Consider the following 16586-nt stretch of genomic DNA (forward strand, 5'->3'; position numbering starts at 1 on the left):
CACCACTTAAGTATAAGTAAAAAATAACATTTAAAAGAAAATTATTTTATTACCTAGTGTTTGGGGAATATGTAATTTCATTCTTTTCATTAAGCATAAAAGTTCATAGTCTCGGTGACTGGCACATTTTCAGCTACAAAGATTAGTAAATTTATTACAAATCAAATTTCATGAAAATGTCACTGAACTATCCCAATTTTTGTCATGTCTTTAATTGCACACTGCTCAAAGAGAACTTCTGAAAGTTTAGACATTACTTCACAGACAGGTTTTTGTTGTTTAAACAGACATGGTGTTTAATAGTATTTGGCCCATAGGCATATAATTTAAAGTTTTAGCCACCGCATGTTTTCTACTTAAGGAGCAGGGAAAAAGCATCGTAATATATGCAAAAAAGAAAAAAAAAAAAAAACCTTACAAAATATCTGAGTTCTTCATGTAATTACACTTTGAGCACCTTTTAATGTCAGGAGATAAAAAGAATGTAGGAATCAGGTAGAAGAGTTGGTAGACAGGAAAAGACAACAAATAAATGCAAGTGTTAAAATCTCACTTTATAGGACAAAGGCCAGGAAAAAATGAAAAGTTCCAAGAGAAGATAATCAACATATACATGTTTGCTAGGTTACTGACATCTCACAATGCCTCCAAGAGTAACTGAAGCATCTTTATATTTATTTATTTATTTATTTTTTTTTTTTTTTTGAGACGGAGTCTTGCTCTGTCACCCAGGCTGGAGTACAGTGATGTAATTTTAGCTTACTAAAAGCAACCTCTGCCTCCCGAGTTCAAGCAATTCTCCTACCTCACCCTCCCGAGTAGCTGAGACTACTGGCGCACACCACCACACCAGCTAATTTCTGTATTTTTAGCATAGATGGCGTTTCACCATATTGATCAGGCGCTGGTCTCGAACTCCTGACCTCAGGTGATCCACCCACCTCAGCCTCCCAAAGTGCTGGGATTACAGGCGTTAGCCACCGTGCCCAGCCGAAACATCTTTCTCTTAGTACTTTTTTTAAAATTTAACAAACGTGTACTATGCCTTCTGTCCCTTCCTCCTTCATGTTATGAAGACAAATAAAAGGACAGCTGAAGACACTGAGAAGATTAATTTTATAAAACTAATCTGCAGTATCATCATCCATTCAAAATTGAATGAAATGCACAATTAGCCTAACAGCGAAACATAATTACAAATAAAGGGTTAATACACTTCTTAAAACATGAAGACCTAAGAATAAATGAAAGCCACTATATTATATATTACTAGCTCAACAGTTAAAAAAATAAAAAGCAAACGTATTATTCCGTAAGCTGGGCCAGAAGCAGAGTTTACATATTTTGAAGCCACAGGTCAATGACTCACTGGGGACTTCACAGCTACTATGGAACTCCATTGGTTAGAATTTAGAGCTGGCTCATAGATGTTTAGAAAACAGACTTATTTTTTCCCCCATATATGGCACAGTTTTCAAAGTTTTGCCTTATTTTCCTTTATGACATTAAAATTGTAATGGTTACTAACTTTGAAAAGAATGCCAAATGGTAAAAAAAAAGCCAGGACTTACCTGAGCCCACATGGGCCAGCCCAACACTACCCTGGAGTTCTATGGTAGCTGTGACATCACAGCATGGTTTATGCTGTGGGGTCAGGGTGGACCTGGAGTCAGCTGGCACAGTTTCAGGAACCCTTGAAGAGAAAAGTTAGTTTTAAGTGGTAATGTTCAGAATGTCCTTTACCATGGTCAGAGAAAGACGCAGATGTGGTTTTCCTCTAGCCAGAGTTTAACTTATTTCACTGGTTTTCATATTAAAAGGAAACTATACCCCCCAGTAATACTTTTTTATGTCATAAGCATTTGGCTATCGTTTAATCCTGAACCTGGCATAGATATTCACAGCAAATTCTTGAAAAACTAATGAGCTGCTTTTTAAATAAAATGACTTCGATATTTTTTAAAGTGTACCTTCGGTAGGCAAAAGCAGAGGAACAATCTCAGAAATAATTTGAGCAGGCCAAACCACCTCCTGGTTGTATTTTCCACATAACAATAGCAACAAGTTAACATCTACTATTTCTATTCCTAGAACAGTGCTACAAAACAATAACCTATTCAAAAGATCAACAGATGAAAATCAAAATTATAAACAAATTCTTAAATTTAATCTATATTATATCAAGTCTAGCTTGTATTCAATAACCTCACTGTCCATTACTAAAACATCCTCTTTAGAAAAATAAAAGATTCAATGAGAGAAGGAAGTCAAATATTCACTAATTAAAACTTTTAAATTATCTATCAGTTTGACAAACTATGTCAAATATAGTCTATACTAATGAGCTCTTTTCTCCTTACATCTTTGATCAGAGTGTTAACAAGCCACTCTTGTGAAAACAGAAGTCCCCGAAGTCATGAAAAAATACCTAACCTAACAGATACTTTCGTAAGAAAGAAGATTCTGCCAAGCAGGAAGAACTACTGCTGAAAGCAACATGGAAGAACTTAAAGGAAACATGCCACAAAGTTATCTTTGGGACAAGTGATCAGAGACAGGGACAAATGTTAATGGGCTAAAACAGATGAACATGAGTTCAAATTATGAAGGTCACTTAAAATATCACTGAAACTATTCAACTGAAAGGAAATTATGGTTCTTAAAAATCTTAGGTTCCGGCCAGGTGCAGTGGCTCACACCTGTAACCCTAGCACTCTGGGAGGTCGAAGTGGGTGGAACACCTGAGGTCAGGAGTTCAAGACCAGCCTGGCCAACATGGTGAAACCCCGACTCTACTAAAAACACAAAGAAAATTAGCCGGGCGTGGTGGCGTGCATCTGTAATCTCAGCTACTTGGGAGGCTGAGACAGGAGAATCGCTTGAACCCAGGAGGCAGAGGCTGCAGTGAGCCGAGATTGTGCCACTGTACTCCAGCTTGGGCAACAAAGAGCAAAACTCTGTCTAAAAAAAAAAAAAAAAAATCTTAGATTCCAAAAGTAGATTTTGAAACTCATAAAATAGTGTATGCCAAAACCACATTCACCACTGAAGTCACATCCAAAAGTCTTTCTGACTTCAAAATAAAAATTTCATTTGCCATACTGCCAAGTTACCTTGGCTGAATTTGAAATCAAATTTTAGATTTTTATACTTATACTATCTCAGGTAGGCCGGGAGAAACTAGTCTAGCCCACCCTTTTTTTACTAGAGGGTAAGTGAACATTTTAAAAGTGGAAATGGGAGGCTGGGTGCAGTGGTTCACACCTATAATCTCAGCACTTTGGGTGGCCAAGGCAGGAGAATCACTTAGAGCCCAGGATTTGAAGACCAGCCTGACCTGAGCAAGACAGTAAGATCTCATCTTTACAAAAAAATTTTTTAAATTAGTCAGGCACAGTGATGCATGCCTGTAGTCCTAGCTACTTGGGAGGATCACCTGAGCCCAGGAATTCGAGGCTGCAATGAGCTATGATCATGCCACTGCACTCCAACCTGGGTAACCGAGTGAGATCCTGTCTCTGTTAAAAAAAAAAAAAAAAAAAAGTAGGGGCAAGGAAGAAAGGATAAAAGGAAAAACTTTCATAATTTATTATAACTTTATACTGTTCATATTTTATACATTTAATTCTTCTAGACAAAAGTAGACAGAATGAAGACAGAAAATCATCAAATTGGAAGAAATGTTCAAAAGTAACCCAGTCAATATTAAGGTCTTCAACCAGAAACGCTAAACAAGAAAGTTTCCATAATGTGCCACTGAAAAAGAAACTTCACGGCTTCGGTAAACACTAATAGCCCCACAAGCACACATCCCCAAAAGTTTCAGATCCATGTATCTAATAATCCATCAAGCATCCTCACCACAAAACCTCTAAAAAAAAAAAAAAAAAAAAACCTAAACTTTCTCTCTCCTATGTCCAGGAAAAATAATACTGTTAGCCAACCCAGATGTCCAAACCAAAAATCTGGCCTTCTAACCTCCTTCTCTTCTCAGCCCAGTATCAATTCTTCTAGGTTTTGCCAATTCTACTTGTCTTTTTCAAATAAATCTCCCTTTCCCCATCTCCACTGACTCTACCCCAGCTATATATGACTGTACCTAAGTTGCTATCATTTACTCTACTGGTCTGCCATCTCAAGTGTTGCTCCCTCCCAATCTGTTCTCTACACTAGGGTGAGTATGGTCTTCTTAGACCACAAATTTAATTAAGGCACTCCCTTTTCAAAAGTTTACCACTAGGTTGGGCGTGGCGGCTCACACCTGCAATCCCAGCACTTTGGGAGCCCAAGGAGGGCAGACTGCTTGAGCTCAGCAGTTCAAGACCAGCCTGGGAGAAACCCAATCTCTACAAAAACTTTAAAGAATAAGCCAGGTGTAAGGCCGGGCGCGGTGGCTCAAGCCTGTAATCCCCAGCACTTTGGGAGGCCGAGACGGGCGGATCACAAGGTCAGGAGATCGAGACCATCCTGGCTAACACGGTGAATCCCCATTTCTACTAAAATACAAAAAAAACTAGCCGGGCAAGGTGGCGGGCGCCTGTAGTCCCAGCTACCCAGGAGGCTGAGGCAGGAGAATGGCATGAACCCGGGAGGCGGAGCTTGCAGTGAGCTGAGATTCGGCCACTGCACTCCAGCCTGGGCGACAGAGCGAGACTCCGTCTCAAAAAAAAGAAGAAGAAGAAGAAGAAGAAGCCAGGTGTGCTGGCATGCACCTGTAGTCCCAGCTACTTGGGAGGCTGAGGTGAGAGGATCCCTTGAGCCCAAGAAGGTTGAGGCTGCAGTGAGCTGTGATCATGTCACTGCACTCCATCCAGCCTGGGTGACAAAGTGAGATCTCATCTCGGGGGGGGAGTTTACCACTGCCCTTAGGCTAACAGCTAAATTCCTTAACCAGGTTAAGGAATTAACCTATTTAACCAGGTTAAATAGTCCCAACATTCCCTAAAGGTTCTCTTTCAGAGTCCTCATTCTACACTCCAACCAACTGACTTCTCTCAGGTTACTGGACGTGCCTTGGTCTCTCGACCCTGGATTTTTAACACATACAATTCCCACTAACAAAAACACTCTTCCTCCTTCTCTTTCAAGTTGAAGCTTAGATGTCACCAAAAGTCCTCTCCGAATCTCCTAATGAGATTAGGTTATATGCTCCTTCTAGGACCCTATACTTCCTCTGCTGAGCTATCCTGGCTTGCTAAATTCTATTTGCCCCATAAACTCCTTGAGAGCCATGACTTCCTTCAAAGTGCTTGGGAGCACAGTCGGTAAGTACCTGAATGCATGAATAAATGAACAAAGAAAAGGTAAAAACTAAGACAATTTTGCAAAGTAACTGAGACCACACGCCATGGCTCACTCCTGTAATCCCAGCACTTTGGGGAGGCCAAGGTCAAAAATGATTTTATGTTGCCCAGACTGGGACTGGAACATATTTTTAAGATGTGTATTTTTCATATATATTTCATGTAACTTGATAAAATCACCAAAGAAAGTGAACAAAAGACATGAATTAACTACTCACAGAAAAAAATACAAATGATTAACAAAATGAGACAGCATGCCATTCTTAATAACAAACATCAGGAAAGACAGCTCCACAGGGACTCCCAAACTGGTGCTAATAAAGAACAGGTTAAGGTGCAGCAATTCAATGTCATATTACACATTTTTAAAAGGTACACGTTGATTCAAAATATAAAGTTCAATGAAAAAGGATATACAATATAATCTCAACTATGTAAAAGTAAATAAATGCAAAAAAATAAGATTGAAAATACACACAAAAAAATCTGACAGGCTTCCTCTAGGCAGTGAGATTACAAACTTTTTATTTTTTCATAGCTTTTCTTATCTCTGAAATGGTCTACAATGCATACAGTCTGCTTTTCTTTGAGATGGAGTCTTGCTCTGCCGTTCAGACTAGAAGGCACTGACTGACATGATCATAGCTCACTGCAGCATCAAACTCTTGCCTCAAGCAATCCTCCCACCTCAGCCTCATATATCTGGGACTGCAGGCACCCCGCCACCACACCCAGCTAAGTTTTTTATTTTTAATACAGAAGAGGTCCCTCTATGTTGCACGTGCTAGTCTCAAGTAGTCTGCCTTTATTATTCAAAAATGAACTAAACTCTCAAAGATCGTTAGAATAAGTTAGTAAAAATGTCTAAATTTGATGAAAAAGAAATAATATATTTTTATTAACTGAGGAAAAGATAAACAAAATGTGGTATATGCATACAATGAAATATTATTCAGTCTTAAAAAGGAAGAAAATTCTGGCCAGGGCCAGTGGCTCACGCCTGTAATCCCAACACTTTGGAAGGCTGAGGTGGGTGGATCACTTGAGGTCAGAAGTTCGAGACCAGTCTGGCCAACGTGGTAAAACCCCGACTCTACTAAAAATACAAAAATTAGACACACATGGTGGCACACACACCTACAGTCCCAGCTACTTGGGAGGCTGAGGCAGGAGAATCCCTTGAACCTGGGAGGCAGAGGTTGCAGCAAGCACAGACTGCACCACAGCACTCTGGCCTGGGTGACAGAGCGAAACTTCCTCTAGAAAAAAAAATAAAGGGAAGGAAATTCTGACACAGATCACAACGTGGATGAACCTTAAAGACATCATACTAAGTGAAATAAGCAAAAGGACAGATACTGAATGACTCCATTCATGAGGTTATTAGGACAGTCAAATTCATTGACAGAAAGTAGAATAATGGTTGTTAGGGGCTGGAGGAAGGGGGAATGGAGCTATTTAAAGGATACACAGTTTCAGTTTTCCAAGATGTAAAAAAGCTCTAGAGAGAATGGTAAAAATGGTTACACAACAATAAGAATGTACCTAATGCTACTGATATACACTTAATGAGTAAAATGGTATAAATTTTATATTATGTATCTTTTACCTCAAAATAAATTGCAAAAAAAAAGGAACAATGATACAAGGACATTATTCTGAGATATCGGAGCTGCTGCCTCAAATAATATCACCTAGATAGTATTTCCTCCCTCCCCTAAAAAAGATAAATGTTTAAACTGAATCTAATCATAAGGAAATCCACAAATCTAAACTGAAGATCATTCTGCAGAAGTGGAATCTTCAAAAATGTCAATCATGAAAGAGTAAATTTTTTAAAAATTAAAAAAAAAAAAAAACCGGCGCTGTTCTAGATTAGAGAAGACTGAAGAGACAAAACTACACACAATGTATAATCCTTAACTGAACAAGGTGGGGCAACAGCAATTATTGAAACTATTGGTGAAACTAAATATAGACTTTCAGTATTAAATTTCTTGGGTAACTATACTGTGTGGTTATATAGGAAAAAATGCCCTTGTTCTTAGGAAACACATGCCAAGTGTCATGATGTCTTCAGCTAACTCTCAAACAGTTCAGAGAACACACACAAGAAAAACATACAGACAGAGACACCAAATATAGCAAAGAACTAACTGGAAAATCTTGGTCAAAGGCATGTGGTGTTCAATATATTACACTTGTAACCTTTATACAGGTTTTGAAAATTCTCATTATAAAATAATGACAGGGGCCAGGAATGGTGGTTCATGCCTGTAATCCAAGCACCTTGGGATGCCAAGGCAGGTGGATCACTTGAGGTGAGGAGTTCGAGACCAGCCTGGCCAACATGGTGAAACCCCATCTCTACTAAAAAACACAAATACTAGCTAGGCATGGTGGCGAGTTTGCCTACAGTCCCAGCTACTTGGGAGGTTGAGGCACAAGAATCGCTGGAGCCTGGGAGACAGAAGTTGCAGTGAGCCAAGATCGCACCACTGCACTACAGCCTGGGCAATAGAGCAAGACTCCATCTCAAAAACATAAAAATAAAAAAAAATAAAATAAAAGAATGACAGGGAAAATAGTGTTGTCTATGCACAGCAGGACTGGAGGTAGAGAGAAGAAGAAACTACTGCATTTATTTATATTTGCATTTCTGTGCTGCCTGGGTATTTTTTAACCATGTGCCCAGTTTAATGCAACTTTTTAAAGTTAGTTTAGATCCCAACAATTCTCTAGAGTCAAAACACATACTTTTATACTTGATATTTAAAGGATACATCTGGATTTCATAATTCAATGTGTTCATTTAATATAGTACTTTGTTTTTTAAATGAAAGCCGTTACTAAATCAATGGTGCATATTCAAATGTCAGTGTCACATAATCAAGAATCACGTGACATAGTCCCTTTCTCAGCATAAAAAGGCACATTACTGGCTGGCAACCCTGTGTAATCAATCATCTCTGAAAGTCGAGAATTATGTCTCAGACATACTAAAGGCAACCAAGAGAATACTGGGGCTTTATTTCTGCCATCATCATCCATTTGCCTTAATAGAGACACTCATTCCTGGAAGTTTTCTTTTTATCACAGGTGTCAGGAAGTACTTTCAAATCCCAGACCAAACTGGCCAGCATCATTTAATAGTGGAAAGGCAAGAGGTGAAAAGTGTGTGTGTGCACACAGGCATGTAAGTGTTCCCTACAGATTAGAATATTTTATGTTGCTGGAAATTCTCACAATTCACTTAAAAATCATGACATTAAATGTTATTTTATATCCACTGTTCCAAAATCAAAACAGGAAATCCTTAAAAACTTGAAAACCAAAAACTACCTGAAGATAATGCTTCTTTCATGGTGCTAAAAATAACTCTTATTACCTACATGAACTACCTTGGATAGGAAGTAAACCCACAATCAAGAATGTGGAGTGAAATGATTGCAGTTTTTATAGCTACACACGCATCACACTTAAGAGTATCACGCGGCCGGGCGCGGTGGCTCAAGCCTATAATCCCAGCACTTTGGGAGGCTGAGACAGGCAGATCACAAAGTCAGGAGATCGAGACCATCCTGGCTAACCCGGTGAAACCCCATCTCTACTAAAAAAATAATACAAAAAAACTAGCCGGGCGAGGTGGCGGGCGCCTGTAGTCCCAGCTACTCGGGAGGCTGAGGCAGGAGAATGGTGTAAACCCAGGAGGCGGAGCTTGCAGTGAGCTGAGATCTGGCCACTGCACTCCAGCCCGGGCAACAGAGCGAGATTCCGTCTCAAAAAAAGAGAGTATCACGCAAAGTTAGCCAAGGACATACAAGGCATTGCCAGTATTCTAGCACTCACTTTCCTTTTATGCATGCAGACCAAAAATTGCTACAGAAGTCTGTATATATTTTGGATCCTATTAAAAGCTTTTAATGTGTCCGGGCATGGTGGCTCACGCCTGCAATCACAGCTACTAGGGAAACTGAGGCAGGAGGATCACTTGAACCCAGGAGGTGGAGGTTGCAGTGACCTGAGATTGCACCAGTGCACTCCACCATGGGCAACAGAGTTAAGACTCTATTTCGAAACAAAAAAAGACAAAAACAAAACAAACAAAAAAAAGAAACCTTTTCGTATTTTTAACTCGAACCATTTTTGTGTTGTCTTTAATAAAAGGGCAATTAGATGGTTTTTGTTTGTTTGTTTTGAGACAAGAGTCTCTGTTGCCCAGGCTGGAGTGCAGTGGCACGATCTCAGCTCACTGTAACTTCCACCTCCTGGGTTCACGTCATTCTCCTGCCTCAGCCTCCCGAGTAGCTGGGACTATAGGCACCCACCACCACGCCTGGCTAATTTTTTGTATTTTTAGTAGAGACGGGGTTTCACTGTGTTAGCCAGGATGGTCTCGATGTCCTGACCTCGTGATCTGCCCACCTCGGCCTCCCGAAGTGCTGGGATTACAGGTGTGAGCCACTGTGCCCAGCCCATTAGATGGTTTTAAATGTTTAAGCCCAGCCAATTAGATGCTTTTAAGTGTTTAAAACTATTAATAAGATGCAAGACCTGTTTACTGGTGGTTCTGCCTCCATTCACATGGAAAACAATGTATTAAGAAAAAAGGGGCCAGGTACTGTGACTCACACCTGTAATCCCAGCACTTTGGGAGGCCAAGGTGGGCTGATCACCTGAGGTGAGGAGTTAGAGACCAGCCTGGCGAACATGGTGAAACCCCGTCTTCTCTACTAAAAATACAAAAATTAGCTGGGCATGGTGGCGCATGCCTGTAATCCTAGCTACTGGGGAAGCTGAGGCAGAAGGATCGTGTGAACCCAGAAGGTGGAGGTTGCAGTGAGCTGAGGTTACATGACTACACTCCATCCTGAGCAACAGAGCAAGACCATGTTTCCAAAAAAAAAAAACTTTTAATGTACCATTTTTAACTCAAACCATTTTTGTGTTGTTGTCTTTAATAAAAGGGCAATTAGACAGTTGTAAATGTTCAAAACTATTAATATGATGCAAGACCTGTTTACCGGTTCTGCCCTCTATTCATATGTAAAATGATGTATTAAGAAAAAAAGGGCTAGGCACGTGGCTTACACCTGCACTTTGTGTAACAATCACTTTGTGCACAATCCCAGCACTTTGGGAGGCTGAATCAGGCTGATCACTTGACCCCAGGAGTTTGAGACCAGCCTGGGCAACATGGTGAAACCCCCGCTTAAAAAAAAAAAAAAAAAAAAGGCCGGGCGCAGTGGCTCAAGCCTGTAATCCCAGCACTTTGGGAGGCCGAGACGGGCGGATCATGAGGTCAGGAGATCGAGACCATCCTGGCTAACCCGGTGAAACCCTGTCTCTACTAAAAAATACAAGAAACTAGCCGGGCGAGGTGGCGGGCGCCTGTAGTCCCAGCTACTCGGGAGGCTGAGGCAGGAGAATGGCGTGAACCCGGGAGGCGGAGCTTGCAGTGAGCTGAGATCCGGCCACTGCACTCCAGCCCGGGCAACAGAGCAAGACTCCGTCTCAAAAAAAAAAAAAAATTCCAGAAATTAGCTGGGCATGGTGGTGCATACTTCTGGTACCAGCTACTCAGGAGGCTAAAAGTGGGGGAATAACTTGAGCCTGGGCATTCAAGGCTGCAGTGAGCTGTGATCAATGCCACTGCACTCGAGCCTCGGCAACAGAGCAAAATCCTGTCTCCAGAAAAAAAGAAAAGAAAGGGAAATGGAAAAAAAAAAAGGACACTAAATCAGAAGGATATCTTTCGGTAGAACACTAGTTTGGCATCAGTATACAATCAAAGTTCATAATCCAGCACTTAAAAAGTAGCCATAACTGTGAACAACTTCACCAGCTTCCTCTCTAAACTTGCAGATGATCTCAAAAAATGACATATTAGATCACAAATCTGCAACTGAGCTACCAACACAAAGTAGTAACGACTGCAAAGTGATCCATAAAACAGGAAAAGTTCTAAACACTGAAAGACTGTCCGAACAGCTTTGGTATACCAAACCAAAAACAGGCCAAACGAGCAGAACAAACAGAATACACACTACAGAAACACCGCACACAAAAAGTAAAGTCCAAATAATGTGACCTAATTACGGAATGCTATAAAATATTAGCAAGTAGCTGATTACCCTGGGCTACAGCAATCAGCTTCATACAGGCATATTAATTTCGCTGACTTGAAAAAAAGCAGGGCTGTCGGGCGCGGTGGCTCACGCCTGTAATCTCAGCACTTTGGGAGGCCGAGGCAGGCGGATTACGAGGTCAGAAGACCAAGACCATCTTCGCTAACGCGGTGAAACCCCGTCTCTACTAAAAATACAAAAATATTAACTAGGCGTGGTGGCCCGCGCCTGTAGTCCCAGCTACTCGGGAGGCTGAGGCGGGAGAATGGCGTGAACCTGGGAGGTGGAGCTTGCAGTGAGCCAAGATAGCACCACTGCACTCCAGCCTGGGCGACAGAGCGAGACTCCGTCTCAAAAAAGAAAAAGAGAAGAGAAGAGAAGAGAAAAGAGAAAAGAAAAGAAAAGAAAAAAGGTAGGGCTGAAAACATTAATATTCCCAGGCATCAAACATAATTCAAAAGCTCCAGTAATGGCCGGGCGCAGTGGCTCACGCCTGTAACCCCAGCACTTTGGGAGGCCGAGGTGGGCGGATCACAAGGTCAGGAGATCGAGACCGTCCTGGCTAACTCGGTGAAACCCCGTCTTTACTAAAAACACAAAAAAAAAAAATTAGCCAAGTATGGTGGTGGGTGCCTGTAGTCCCAGCTACTCGGGAGGCTGAGGCAGGAGAATGGCGTGAACCCGGGAGGCAGAGCTTGCGATGAGCCGAGATCGCGCCACTGCACTCCATCCTGGGAGACAGAGCGAGACTCCATCTCAAAAAAAAAAAAAAAAAAAAAGGCTCCAGTATTAACCCTCAACCACATCTAGCAGAAAGAAACACCGTTACTATTTGTGTCTTGGAAAGGACAGCTACTTCCCATACTAGTCAGCCCCCCTGTAACTCAACGTCTTTCATTATTAACAATGCCTCTGACCTCCTCTAGGAACTGGTGAAAATTAAGTAAAATTTCTGAAACTGTCAAATTAAGGTACTATTTGCTGGCCGGGCACAGTGGCTCACACCTGTAATCCCAGCACTTTGGGAGGCCAAAGCGGGAGGTAAGGTCAGGAATTTGAGATCAGCCTAGCCAACAAGGTGAAACTCCGTCTCTACTAAAACAAAAAAACACACAAAAATTAGCCAGGCACAGTGGTGTGCACCTATAATCCCAGCTACTTGGGTGGCTGAGGCAGGAGAATTGCTTGAACCCGGGAGGCACAGGTTGCAGCGAGCCAAGATTGCGCCACTGCACTCCAGGCCAGGTGACAGAGCAAGACTCCGTCTCCAAATAAAACAATAAATAAAATACTATTTGTTTAGGGCTGGGTGCAGTGGCTCACGCCTGTAATCCCAGCACTTTGGGAGGCTGAGGTGGGCAGATCACCTGAGCTTAGAGTTTGAGACTAGCCTGGCCAACATGGTGAAACCCGTCTCTACTAAAAATACAAAAATTAGCTGGGAACGTTGGCGGGCACCTGTAATCCCAGCTACCTGGGAGGCTGAGGTAGGAGAGAGAATCTCTTGAACTCAGGAGGCAGAAGTTGCAGTGATCCAAGACCACGCCATTACACTCCAGCCTAGACAACAAGAGCGAAAACTCCATCTCAAAAAAAAAAGCTATTATTTGTTTTTTTAAAAAAGCTATTTGTATTAATTTCTTATTGCTGCTCTAACAAATGATTACAACCTTAGTGACTTAACACAACACAAACTTTCTGTCTTACAGTTCAGGAGGTCAGAAGTTCAGCAAGGCTTTCACTGAACTAAAATCAAGGTGTTGGCAGGGCTGCACTCTTTCATGAGGCTCCAGAAAAGCCCTGCCTTTTCTCTTAGAGGCTGCTGACAGTCCTTGCCTCATGGCCCTGCAACTCTCCCAAGCCTCCACTTCTCTTCTTATGGTCCCATCTATAATCTTCACTCTCCTGTCTCCCTGTGATTTACAAGGACGCTTGTGATTACACCACCTACCCAGATAACCCTGCCATTTAAGAAATCTTTAATCGCTTCTGTAAAATCTCTTTTGCCACGTTAAGGTGGCCTACTCACAAATCCTGGGGACTGGGATGTAGGCATGGGGAGGTGGGATGTGGACATTATCCTGCCTGCCACTCTATTTATATCGGTCATGTAAATCACCCAAAAAGCCCCAAGAGGGCGTAGAGGGAGATGAACCTATAAGGAAGTCAATGGGCAAGTTAAAAACGTAAATTTGGACACTATAACTTATCTCATCAATAGTGTGTTTTTATTTTTTCGCTTTTATTTATTTATTTATTTTGAGAAGGAGTTTCGCTTTGTTGCCCAGGCTGGAGTGCAGTGGCATGATCTCGGCTCACTGCAACCTCCGCCTCCCAGGTCCAAGGGATTCTTCTGCCTCGGCCTCCCAAATAGCTGGGATTACAGGCGCACGCCACCACACCCAACTAATTTTTGTATTTTTAGTAGAGATGGGGTTTCACCATGTTGGCCAGGCTGGTCTTGAACTCCTGACCTCAAGTGATCCACCCACCCCGGCCTCCCACAGTGCTGGGATTACAGGTGTGAACCACTGTGCCCGGCAGATAGTGTGTTTTTAAAAATACCGAATGTTTTGTGCCTTCGGGTAAGTCATCAATAAAATATCCTTGTGAAATAAATAATTTTTAAAGCTAAGGAGTAATGAACTAGAGTATAGAAGCCTCTTCTACTTTTTTCTTCACAATCGTCTGTATGCCCTGAGTTTTCTCTCAAGTTAAGAAGTCACCCCAAATATGTCTTAAATGGGCAAAACCACCAGTGTTCAAAGCAAGGATTTCCTTTTCCGTTTTGTTTTGACATGGTAATTTTCTTGGTAATATATATCACCTTAAAAGTATTCCACTTCAAAGGAATATAATCTCTTAAAAACTAAATGACTTTTTCTTCACAGAAGTTAATTTCATTTTGTTTGGATTATTTTACAACCTCCCTTTCATTACACCAGGCACATATTTCAACAGTAGAAACTTTTTAAAAAAAAAATCATTATAGAAGATTACATTTTGCAAGTTTTGTTTCTCCAGAGAAAAAAGTAATACTAATTTAATAATTTACTTGAGAAAAACCTCTGACAAATTGTAAATGTCTATCCATATAAATAATTCTTAATATCAATACCAAAACAAACTGAAAAGAATATTTTAAAATGTAATAACGCCTACATTTGGCTTTTTTTTTTTTTTTTAATAATGTGTGTTAGTAAAATCAAATGGACAAATACCCAGGCTGGAGTGCAGTGACACAATCATGGCCCACTGCAGCCTGGGCTCAAGTGTTCCTCCCATCCCAGCCTCAGGACCACAGGGGAACACCACCATGCCTTGTTAATTTTTTTATTTTTTGTAGAGACGAGGTCTCACCAAATTGCCCAGGTTGGTTTTAGAGTCCTAGGCTGAAACGATTCTCCCCTCTCTCAACCTCCCATAGTGCCAGGATTACAGGACTGAGCCACCAGACCCAGACCCATCCAGAAACTGTGGAAATATTTAGATATTTCTAGAGTTACACTTGGCACTCTAGAGTGGACAGATACCATATGACACGTTATACAGATTTCTGGCAAGGGGCCCAAATACAATTACAGTATTTTGCCTCAAACATTGATTTTCAACACAATTAAGTTATGAGAAAAGGGAAAATAATAAATTAAATATAACAATATTTTTGCAGATAACTAGTAAAAGGTGACCAATACACGTTCTATGTTTTAAAAATCATCTAAAGCCAGGCACAGTGGCTCACACCTGCAATCCCAGCACTTTGGGAGGCCGAGGCAGGTGGACTGCTTGAACCCAGGAGTTTGAGGCCAGCCTGTGCAACATGGGGAAACCTCATCTCTACAAAAAATGCAAAATTAGCCAGGCATGGTGGTGCACGTCTGTAGTCCCAGCTACCTGGGTGGCTGAAGTGGGAGAATTACTTGAGCCCAGGAGGCAGAGGCTGAAGTGAGCCAAGATCACACACACCACTGCACTCCAGCCTGGGAGACAGAAATGACACCACCTCGCCTCAAAAAAGTTAATTAGTTAATTAATTTAAAAATAGACCTGGCGTGGTGGCTCACGCCTGTAATCCCAGCACTGTGGGAGGCCAAGGTGGGCAGATCACGAGGTCAGGAGATGGAGACCATCCTGGCTAACATGGTGAAACCCCGTCTCTACTAAAAATACAAAAAAAAATTAGCCGGGCGTGGTGGCAGGCGCCTGTAGTCCCAGCTACTGGGGAGGCTGAGGCAGGAGAATGGTGTGAAACTGAGAGGCGGAGCTTGCAGTGAGCTGAGATGTGCCACTGCACTCCAGCCTGGGCAACAGAGCGAGACTCTGTAATTAATTAATTAATTAATTAATTAATATCATCTAAGTCTGTATAGACATGTCAAAATTCTGAAAGTGGGATAAATTTTGCTCAGAAACCATCAGAATTATAATCCTCATGATGCCACTTCAGCCTGCTACTTGATAAAGAAGAGATTCTAGTTCGGTTCTAAGTCAGTGATTCTCAACAGGCAACACCACTGCACGTGCACTTCAGGTCACCCCAAAACTTTGGAGCACCGGGAGGCATTACTGATTCACATATTCCCTATAGTGAAAGCTGTTCACACCACTTTGGGCAACTGAGTATTTCAGCATAAAAATTCCAGTTTCACGCCAGGTGGTGGCTCACAACTGTAGTCCCAGTACTTGAGTCCAGGAGTCTGAAACCAGCCCAGGCAACACAGGGAGACTCCATCTCTACAAATCATTTTTAAAATTAGCGGGGCATGGTGGCATACACCTAGGTACTCCCAACTACTAGGGAAGCTGAGGTGGGAGGACTGCTTGAGCCCAGGAGGTCAAGGCTGCAGTGAGCTGTGATCACACCACTGCACTCCAGCATGGGCGACGTGTGTGTGTGTGTGTGTGCGTGTGTGTATGTAAGTCCATATGTGTATATACATGTATACACACGTACATATACTCATATATACATATATGAGTATATGTACGTGTGTATACATGTATATACATATATACAGTTTCAATGTGAACTTGTTACTTAAGTTTGACTTTTTCCCCCTATACCTTCAACAGCTCCAACCAAATCTCAGCTCCTAAACTTAAGAAAGATGCAGCTATTGTCTAGGAAGTGAGATAAAATGCCAACTAGGAAGCA

At 41.7% G+C, this 16586-nt stretch overlaps 1 protein-coding gene across 5 annotated transcripts in view; it reads right to left on the reverse strand.

The window, feature by feature from the left end:
• The window catches only part of ZRANB1 (zinc finger RANBP2-type containing 1), a 73592-nt gene that overhangs the window by 23977 nt on the left and 33029 nt on the right, over window positions 1-16586 (reverse strand). For 2 of the 5 annotated variants that reach the window (XM_023224419.3, XM_023224418.2), the window contains exon 2: window positions 1572-1693. The exons of the other annotated variants lie outside the window; for them this stretch is intronic. The gene's annotated coding sequence lies outside the window, so the exon portion shown is untranslated. The remainder of the gene's footprint in view (window positions 1-1571; window positions 1694-16586) is intronic. 5 annotated transcript variants of the gene reach the window in all.

This window comes from Piliocolobus tephrosceles, chromosome 9 (assembly GCF_002776525.5).
Source record: "Piliocolobus tephrosceles isolate RC106 chromosome 9, ASM277652v3, whole genome shotgun sequence".
In the NCBI taxonomy this organism is placed as follows: domain Eukaryota; kingdom Metazoa; phylum Chordata; class Mammalia; order Primates; family Cercopithecidae; genus Piliocolobus; species Piliocolobus tephrosceles.